Source organism: Mesoplodon densirostris, chromosome 1 (genome assembly GCF_025265405.1).
Source record: "Mesoplodon densirostris isolate mMesDen1 chromosome 1, mMesDen1 primary haplotype, whole genome shotgun sequence".
NCBI classification, from domain to species: domain Eukaryota; kingdom Metazoa; phylum Chordata; class Mammalia; order Artiodactyla; family Ziphiidae; genus Mesoplodon; species Mesoplodon densirostris.
Genome location: NC_082661.1, coordinates 178,185,625 through 178,196,943, shown reverse-complemented (window position 1 = coordinate 178,196,943; position 11,319 = coordinate 178,185,625).

Genomic DNA, 11,319 nt, shown 5'->3' with positions numbered 1-11,319 from the left:
AAGGGTACAATCTTCCAATTATAAGATGAATAAGTTCTGGGGATCCAATGTACAGCATGGTGATTACAGTTAATGATACAGTATTATATAATTGAAAATTGCTAAGTAGCTCTTAAATGTCCTCACTACAAAAAAGAAATGGTAATTATGTGACATGATGGAGGTGGTAATCATTTTGTAATATATAAGGGTATCAAATCAATATGTTGTACACCTTAAACTTATACAATGTTATATGTCAATTATATCTCAATAAAGCTTGGGGGAAAAAATTATACAGGTTCTAGCCAGTCCAATTAGGCAAGAAGAAATAAAAGGCAACCAAATCGGCAAGCAATAAACAAAACTGTTTATTTGCAGACAACATGATGGTCTATGTAAAAAATCTGATGGAATCTGCAAAAAAGCTAGAAGATTTAATGAGTTTAGCAAGGTTGCAGGATGTAAGGTCAATAATATATTTAAAAATCAGTTGTACTTCTATATATTGGCAATGAACAATTGTAAATTGAAATAAAAAATATCACTTATAATAGTATTAAAAAATAGTATAAAATATAAAATACTCAGGGATAAATCTGATAAAATATGTGAACACCTGAACATTGAAAACTGCAAAATAATGCCAAGAGAAATTAAAGAAAGGCTAATATTGTTAAGATATAAATTCTCCCAAAATTGGTGTGTAGATTCAATGCAATTCTAATCAAAATCCCAGCAGGGTTTTTAGTTGAAATTCACAAGCTGATTCTAAAATTTATATGGAAATGCAAAGGAGTTAGAATAGTCAAAACTACTTTGAAAAAGATGAACAAAGTTGAAGAGCTAACACTACTTGATTTCAAGACTTACTATAAAGCTAGGGCAATCGAAACAGTGTGGTATTGATATAAAGACAGACAAATAGATTAATGGAACAGAATAAAGAATCCAGAAATAAACCCACACATAGATGGATAACTGATATTTTACTAGAGTACAAAGGCAAATCAAGGGACATGAGTTAGTCTATTCAACAAATGGTGCTAGAAAAACTGTATGTCCATATGCAAAAAGAAAAAAGAAAAAAATGGAGTTGGATCCCTACCTTGTACCATGTACAAAAAAGTAACTCAAAATGACTCATAGACCTAAATGTTAAACCTAAAACTATAAAATTTCTAGAAGAAAACATAGAGAAAATTCTTTGTAAAAAAAAAAAAGAGATATTTCTCAGATACACCACCAAAAACAATCCATAAATGAACAAATTGATAAACTGGATTTCATCAAGATGAAAAACTTCCAATCTTTAAAAGGCACTATTAAGAGACTGAAAAGTCAAGCCACAGACTGGGGGAAAAATTTTTCAAAGTTTATATCTGATAAAGGACTTAATACCCAGAATATCAAATCTAAATAATAAGAAATAACCAACTGAAAAATGGACAAAAGATTTAACCAGATGCTTCATCAAAGAAGATTATACAAAAAGTACATGTAAAGATGCTCAACATCATTAGTCATTAGGCAAATACAAATTAAAACCACAATGACAAATTACTACATACCTATTAGAATGACTGAAATTCAAAAGACTGACCATGCCAATCATTGGCAAGAATGTGGAGGAACTGGAACCACCATGCACTACTGGTGGGAATGTAAAATGGTGCAACCACTTTGGAAAACTAACAGTTTGTCAGTATCTTAAAGGTTTAAATATACACCAGTGGTATAATCCAGGTATTCCATTCCTAGATATTTACCCAAGAGAAATGAAAGCATATATCCATATGAAGACTTGGACACAAATGTTCATGGCAATTTTATTTGTAATAGCCCCAAACTGGAAACAACCCGAGTGCTCATCAACAGATGATTGGATAAATAAATTGTGGCAAATCCATACAACATATTACTACTCAGCAATAAAAAGGAATAAGCTATTGATATACTCAACAACATGGATGAATCTCAAAATAAGTGTGCGGAATGAAAGAAAACAGACAAAAGAAGAGTACATATTGTATGATTCCACATTTATAAAACTGTAAAAACTTCACACTAACGTGTAGTGACAGAAAGTAGATCAGTGTTTGCTTGGCAGGGATGGAGAGGACAGGGTGGGGTGGGTGCAAGAGATTACAGAGTCACAAGAGAAAACTTTTAGGAGTGATGGATATGGTCACAACCTTGATTGTAGTGAAGGTTTTACATATATATCTCCAAAATGAATGTTTTTACATGTTAAATATGTGCAGTTTTAAAAATGAAGTTTATTACTTGTCAATTATATTTCAATAAAGCTGTCTAAATTTTTTTAAGTATATGCTATGGTCCATATGTACAATGAATCTAAGTTCATACTGATTTATTTGATAGATTTGTTTGCCTTTTATCTTATTGCTCAAATGTAACCATCTTTTTAATTATCAATTTTGTACTGTAATATGTAAAACAAGTTTTTCTTAACGTATAAGAAAAAATTGTTGTTGCTATATTACTACCAGACAGTAGCCTTCAAAACAAAAACTATTACCAGCAATAAAGAGAGAGATTGCATCATGATAAATGGTCAATTCATCAAGAAGACACGATGCTACTAAATGTTTATGTTCTTAATAATGGAGCTTCAAGACACACGAAGCAAATATTCACAAAATTAAAGGAAGAAGTAGAGAATATTCCAACACTAGTCTTTCAGCATTTGATAGAATAAGTAGATTAAAAATTTTCTAAGGATAGATTGGAAAAAAACTATCAATTTGTTAGTCGTTTTCAACTAACAAACTACCTAATTGACATTTGAAGAATATTACAGTTAACAATTACAGAATGCACATTATTTATGTGTATTTATTATTTACGAATGCACACAGCATATTCATCAAGACAGACCATATATGTTCATCCAGAAAACAAATTCTAATAAATTTTAAAGGATTGAAATCATGAAAAGTTTGCTCTGTGCCCACACTTGAGTAAATTAATTATCAATGACAAAAGGGTATCTAGAAAACACAACATATTTGGAAATTAAACAGCACATTTATAAATAATTCATGGGTCAAAGAATAATCCCATAGGAAATTAGACAGTTTTTTTAACTAAATGAAATTGATTTGAGATCCTTTTCTCTTTTCCAGTGCAAGAATTCAGTGTTATAAATTTCCCTCTCACCACTGTTTAAGCTGCATTTCAGAAAATTTGATATATTGTATTTTCATTGTCACCCAATTCTAAGCATTTTTAAAATTTCTTTTGAAACTTCCTGATTGACTCACATATTATGTAATTATTTAATTTCCAAGTGTTAGGAGATTTTCCTGTTTTTTTTGTTTTGTTATTGATTTCCAGTTTGATTCCATTGTGGTCAGAGTACAGACTTTATTATTTCAATTCTTTTAATTGAGATTAATTTTATAGTCTAGAGTATGGTATATTTTTGTGACTTTTCCATGAACACTTGAAAGAATGTGTATTTTACTGTTTGGGATCGGGCATTTTATGAATATCAGATCCTATTGGCTGAATGGCATTGCTCTGTTTCTCCATAACCTTGTCGATTTTCTGTCTAATAGTTCCACCAGTTGTTGCAAAAGGGATGTTCAAGTGTCCAACTATAATTGCAGATTTGTCTATTTCTATTTCTCCTTTCAGTTTTATCAGTTTTTGTTTCATATATTTTGAAGTTCTGTTGCTTGGTTCATACACATTTAGGATTTCTATGTTTTCTTGACATTTTGTCTCTTTTCTCAATATTTAATGTCCCTCTTTGTCCATGGTAATTTTCTCTGCTCTGATGTCTACTTTATCTGGTATTAATATAGACACTCCTGCTTTCTTAAAATTAGTGTTTGCATGGCATATTCCACCCCCCTTTTTACTTTCAATCTACCTGTATTGCTGTATGTGAAATTAGTTTCTTGTAGGCAGCATATACTCATTTTTTATCCACTATGCTAATCTCTGTCTTTTAATTGATGTATTTAGATTATTTTTATTTAAAGTAATTATTGATATGGTTTCAGTCTGCCATTTTATTATTTGTTTATTCTGTTTCTCATTCCTTTGTTTCCTTTTTTTTGCCTTCTTGTAGGTTACTTGAACAAACTAAATGAAATTAAAAACAAAACATATCAAAATTTATGAAATGCAACTAAAGTGCTACTAAAATACAATTTTAAGTGCTTATGTTAGATAGGAATAAAGACTTAATGATCCAAGCATCTACATTAAGAAGTAAGAAAAAGAAGAGCAAGTTTACTCCATACTAAGTAGAAGGAAAGAATTAATAAAGAGTGGAAAACAATGTAGAAAATGGAGAGATAATAGAAAAATTCATCAAAGACAAATTTGGTTGATTGAAAGATTGACAAAATTGATAAACCCTTAGCTGGATTAAATAAAAAGAGAGAGAGAGCAAGAGGGAACTCAAATTACCAATATCAGAAACAAAAGAAGGGCTATTACTATAAGTTCCACAGACATATTAAAACCATATACAAATAAATATGACAACTTAGACAAAATGGATAAATCCCATCAAAGTACAACTTCCCAAAACTGGCCCAAGAAAAAATAGAAAATATTAAAAGCCCTAAGTGTGTTAAAGAATTGATAATTAAAACCTTCCAACAAAGAAAACATTAGTCCCAAGCGACTTCACTTGTAAATTCCATCAAATATGTAAGAAAGAAATAATACCAATTTTACACAAACTCTTTTCAAAACTGGAAAATGAGATAACATTCCCTACACATTTTGTGATATCAGCAGAACCCTACATCTAAACCTCACAAAAATATTACAAAAATTAAAGTTATAAACTAATATCCCTCATGAACATCATTGCAAGCATCCTTAACAAAACATTAGCAAATCAAATCCAGAAATATATAAAAAAGATATCATGACTAAGTATTGTTTGTTTCAAGAATAAAGGCTAGTTTCACACTTGAAAATAAATCAACATAATTCACCACATTAAGAGAAAAAGAAGAAAAAATGTATGATCATCTCCATAGATGCAGAAAAAGCATTTGATGAAATCCAGTACCCACTCATGATATTAAAAAACAAACAAACAAAAAAAAAAACCTCAGCAAAGTAGGAATAGAAGGGAGTTTCCTCAATATGATAACAGATAACTATGAAAATCTGACTGTTAATGTTATACTTAAGGGTGAAATATGAATGCTTTCCCCCTAAGATCCAGAAAATGGGAAGAATGTCCATCTCACCACTTCTGTTCAACACTGTACTGTAGATTTTAGCCAGTATAATAAGGCAAGAGAAATAAATACACTTCATAACAATTGGAAAGGAATGAGTAAAATGTTTTTTATTCATAGATAATATGTTTGTGTATGTATAGCATCCAAAGGAATTGAGAATAAAACAACTAGTACTGAGTGAATTTAGTAAGTCACAAGGTCAGTATACAAAGTCAATGATATTTTTATCCAAACAATTAGGAAATGAGCTAAAAATATTTTAATTGCACAAAACCTATAACATGTATAGAAAGAAATTTAATAAAAATGCACAAAGCCTCTACACTGAAAACTACAAAACAGTGCTGAAAGAAATTAAGAAAATGGAGAGGTATGCCTGTTTGTGGGTTGGAAAAAATATCAAGACATCAATTCTCCCTAAATTGATCTATATATTCAATGCTCTCTTATCAAAATCCCAATGGCTTTGTATGGAAATTAACAAGATGATTCTAAAGGAAATGGAAATGCTAATGATCTAGAAGAGCCAAAATCATATTGAAAAAGATGAACAGGGGTAGAGGGCTTAAAAATTAACTATAAACCTATAGTAATAAAGGTGGCGTGGTATTGGGGTAAGGATAGACAAATAGATTAATGAAACAGAATAGAGGATCCAGAAATAGATCCACACTTAATACAGTCCATTGATTTTGATAAAGGGGGCAAAGCAATTCAGTGAGAAAGGGAAAGTCTTTTCAAAAAGATGGTGCTAGAAAACTGGATAATCATATGGGAAAGAAATGAACCTCAACCTCTACCTCACATTATACATTTTTTAAAAATTGGAGACTAAATAAAAAGGCTAATTACTATAAAACTTCTGGAAGGAAACAGACTATCTTTATGACAGAAAATGCAGTAATCATAAAAGAAAAAAAGTATAGAAATGTCTTGATCAATGTAAAACATTGGCTCTTTGAAACACGCTTTACAAAATGAAAAAGCAAACTATGGGAAAAAGTATTCACAACACATATGTCTGACAAAGGATGTGTATTGAGAATGTTTACGGAACTCCTACAAATCAATAATAAAAAGACAAACATCTCAATAAAAATTGGGCAATAGGTTTGAACAGATCCTTCATGAAAGAAGATATACAAATAATAAGCACATGAAAAAGTCATTAGCACCATTAGTCATCAGGGAAGTGCCAATTAAAACTAAATTGAAATACCACTTCACACCCACTGGCTAACACTAAAAAGACAGACAATATCAAATGTTGGTGAGGAACAACTGGAACGCTCATCCTTTGAAGGTAGGAATATAAAATGTTATAATAACTTTGGAAAACAACTTTGGCAGTTTTGTATAAAATTAAACATATACTTACCTGATGATCCAACAGTTTCACTCCTATACATTTCCTGCTGAAAAATGAAAACATGTCCACAAAAAAAAATTGCTCAATAATATTTTCAGCAGCTTTATTCATACTAGACTAAAATGGGAAACAATCCAAATGTCCAACATAAGTGAAGGGATAAACAAATTACCCAGTGTTCAAATAATTAATCCTCCCAACAATCTCAAGGAATGAACTTCCATTTTACCACAACAACACAGCACCCTGGAATGAACCTCAGCCATTATGCTGTGAGAAAGAAGCCAGACACAGAAGACTACATGTTATTGGATACCATGTATGAGGCATTCAAGAATAAGCAAAACTAGTCTCTAGTGTTAGAAATCAGACCAGTGGTTGCCCCTGCAGGGTGAGGACTGACTGGGAAGGAACAGGAGGGAATTTTCTAAGATGATGGAACTATTCGAATCTTGATTGGGATCATGGTTACTAGGTGTTTTCCCTTACCAAATGTCATGGAATTTTATGCTCAAGACCTATGCATTTTGCTGTATGTAAATTACACCTCAATCAAATTTTTTTAAAGAGAGAGAGAAGAGGACGCACTGGGCAGGAACATGGGTGTGCTAGTTCTTTAACTGCCTTTCCTCAAACTTGACCTTCTTCACCATTGGGCTTTCCTGGTTCCAGCAGATGATGCCAACCAGGTGACAGCAGTCTTAAGTCCTGATTTCTGCACATCTTTGGGTGATGATGTTCTGGGTAGCAGCCACTGGAATTTTTAAATAGCTCTCTTAATTTGGAACTGAAGTGTTCACTTGTTTAAAAATCTCTCACCTGGGCTTCCCTGGTGGCGCAGTGGTTAAGAATCCGTCTGCCAATGCAGGGGACATGGGTTCGAGCCCTGGTCCGGGAAGATCCCACGTGCCGCAGAACAGCTAAGCCCGTGCGCCACAACTACTGAGCCTGCGCTCTAGATCCCGCGAGCCACAACTACTGAGCCTGCATGCCACAGCTACTGAAGCCCGCATGCCTAGAGCCTGTGCTCCACAACAAGGAAGCCACTGCAACGAGAAGCCCGTGCACTGCAATGAAAAGTAGCCCCCATTCGTTGCACCTAGAAAAAGCCTATGCACAGCATCAAAGACCCAATGCAGACAAAAATAAATAAAATAAATACATTTATTTAAAAAAATCTCTCACCATACAACTTAACCAAACTACTTGAAAGAAAAGGTAAAACTCTCAAGAAACTTAGCCATGTTAAGACAGAATATGTATATCTATGTAGACATTCACACTGACAGCCTCAAGTCCTGCTTAAAAGATGCCAGCAATGATAGAATCATCACATATATACACTAATATGTATAAAGTAGATAACTAATGAGAACCTGCTGTATAGCACAGAGAACTCTACTCAGTGCTCTGTGGTGACTAAAATAGGAAGGAAATCCAAAAAAGAGGGGATATATGTATACACATAGCTGATTCACTTCACTGTACAGCAGAAACTAACACAACATTGTAGAGCAACTATACCCCAATTAAAAAAAATGATAAAGAGTCATCAGGAACAGCAGCTCTAGAAGCAAACAATGAAAGCTAAATAGGTCCATCTTCGTAGTTCAGAGTGGAGTCGATTTTATAGCAAAGATGCAGAACAAAGAGAACCAGGTGAGTTGATGGCTGATACTGCAAGAAAGAGCAGAGGATCAGAGGACCTGACAAGGAATGCTCCCCATAAGGAAAGGTTTTCACTACCCCTCCCCTTATACACACCCTCTCCTATGGGTTTCTTTCCTTTGCTTCTTCCTGCAATTAAGATCTTTCTTGCTGATGCATCCCAGGGGACAGAGTTCACAACTCAAGGACCTCTTCTTCCTCCTGGTCCTGTGGAAAGCTTGTATGCTCAACCTCAAGAATCCTTTTCACTGTAGGGTTTCTTTGGTGTGTATCCTGAAAACAATAGTGAGTTATCTTCAGTGTTGACTCAGGCTTCAAAAGAACCTGCTCCTAAAAGTCCACAACCACAAAAGAAACGCGGGAATTTTGCCTCTCTTCCAAATTAATTTTGAATTCTCCCTCAGTCTTAGTTTAAGGAACTGCTGTAACTAAAGTGGTCATACTTTTGCCCAAAGAAAGCTTTACAGAATTATAATTATCAAGATAGTGTTTTGTAAATAAAGTTGATTTAAGTATTAATCTCAGTGAGTGAATTATGTAGTCTCTGGGTAGTTTAAATATTGTGTTTAATTTGATTAACCGTCCTTATTATATGAACAATACTGGAAATGTCACATGAGCAATTCTGAAATTAGACATATTTGGGTTTTTTTATTTTTTAAATTATTATTGAAGTATAGTCGATTTACAATGTTGTGTTAATTTCTTCTGTACAGTAAAGTGATTCAGTTATACATATATACATTCTTTTTCATATTCTTTTCCATTATGGTTTATCACAGGATATTGAATATAGTTCCCTATGCTATATATAGCAGGATCTTGTTTATTCATCCTATATATAATAGTTTGCATCTGCTAATCCAAACTCCCAATCCTCCCCTCCCCTAACCCCCTCCCCCTTGGCAACCACAAGTCTGTTCTCTATGTCTATGAGTCTGTTTCTGTTTTGTAGATATGTTCATTAGTGTCGTATTTTAGATTCCACATATAAGTGATATCATATGGCATTTATCTTTCTCTTTCTGACTTACATCACTTAATATAATAATCTCTAAGTCCATCCATGTTCCTGCAAATGGCATTATTTCATTCTTTTTTATGGCTGCATAATATCCATTGTATATATATATTCCACATCTTCTTTATCCATTCATCTGTTGTTGGATATTTAGGTTGTTTCCTTGTCTTGGCTATTGTAAATAGTGCTGCTATGAACATAAGGGTGCATGTATCATTTTGAATTATAGTTTTGTCTGGATATATGCCCAGGAGTGGGATTGCTGGATCATATGGCAACTCTATTTTTAGTTTTTTAAAGGAACCTCCATACTGTTTTCCATAGTGGCTGCACCAATTTACATGGCTACCAACAGTGTAGGAGGGTTTCCTTTTCTCCACACCCTCTCCAGCTTTTGTTATTTTTAGACTTTTTGATGATGGCCGTTCTGACTAGTGTGAGGTGATACCTCATTGTAGTTTTGATTTGCATTTCTCTGATAATTAGCGATGTTAAGCATCTTTTCATGTGCCTATTGGCCATCTGTATGTGAAATTAGACATATTTGAAATGGCAAAAGGCATTTCTATATGCCAAGGGCTGTATTCTATAGTTTTAAAACAAATGTGAAGTGCTTTGATGTTTTTATTAGACAAAGTAACTTGATGTTTACCTGAATACATTTAAATTGGAAAGTTTATAACAACAGAGTATGAGCAAGTTTAGAAGGTCCATCTTGCTATTTTATAATCTCCCTATTAGATTGTACCCTCTCCTCTTCCTCTTCCCTGTACATCAATAATTTCCCACTGAATTCCAGAGAGGATCTGGAACTGGCAGTGTGGACTGGTCATAGGAATGTGGGTTTAAAGCTCAGAGTCAGTACTTACCAGCTGATCTTAGGCATGTCCCTTTCCCTCTCCGAGCCCCAGTTTCCATTTTAATGGGCCCATGATTAACGCCTACCTCCAAGAAAAATGGAAATGAACAAAGGGAAATCACATTGTTATGATTAAAAAAAAAAAAAACTACACCCAGGGGATTTGTTGGATGTACAGGCTCTGGAACCAGGCTGCCTGGGTTTGGATATGGCCTCTGTCTCACTAAGTGGGGATAATCATGGGGATAATCATAGCATCAATCTCACTGGTTACCACAGATTGAAGGAGCTAATTCATGCAGAGCCCTTGGCACAGTGTTTGGCTTGCTGCAATTGCTTTAGTATACGTTAGCTGGCTTTGTTATTTTTCAAGATGGTGACCACTCCTGTAATCACTGGTCAGTGCTGCCATCACAGCTGTGTGCTGGGAAGTCCATAGGCACCTCTGACTCACCACGTCAGGACCTGGACCGCTACCCCCAATCACACCAGCCACATTCCTGACCCTAGGCCTTCCTCACAAATGTTCCCTCTGCCTGCAATGCAGTCTTCTTTCATGTTTACAGTTTCCTTCTCACCCCTCCGTCTAGCCCCCAGCGCTTCCCCTTCAGAGCACTAAGTAAGCCCCCTCCACCAATGCAGGCAGGACCAAGCCATGGTGGCCACAGTCTGCAGCCTGTTCCAGCTCTGGCTTCACCTGCCTTTTCTGTGCCCCATAACCCACAAGCAGAACCTACTGCATAATTTATGGGACCCGGCGCAAAATTATTTTGAACAGGGCTCCTTGTTCAAAAATTATTAAGAACTTTAAGATAGACAAATCCCAACTGAGGGGTATTCTACAAAATACCTGATGAATAATACTCAAAACTGTCAAGATCATCAAAAACAAAGAAAGTCTAAGAAACTGTCACAGCCAAAAGAAGCCCTTAGTGTCCTGACTACTATGGGTAATGTGGGATCCTGGAACAGAAAAAGGACATTAGGTAAAAACTAAGGAAATCTAAATGAATATTAGTTCATAATAATATTTCAATATTGGTCCATTAATTGTAGCAAATCCACCATACTAATGTAAGTTATTAATAATAAGGGAAACGGGTGAGGAGCATATGGGAACTTTCTGTACTATGTAATTTTTTCATAAATCTAAGACAGCTCTAAAATTAAATTTTTTTAAAAA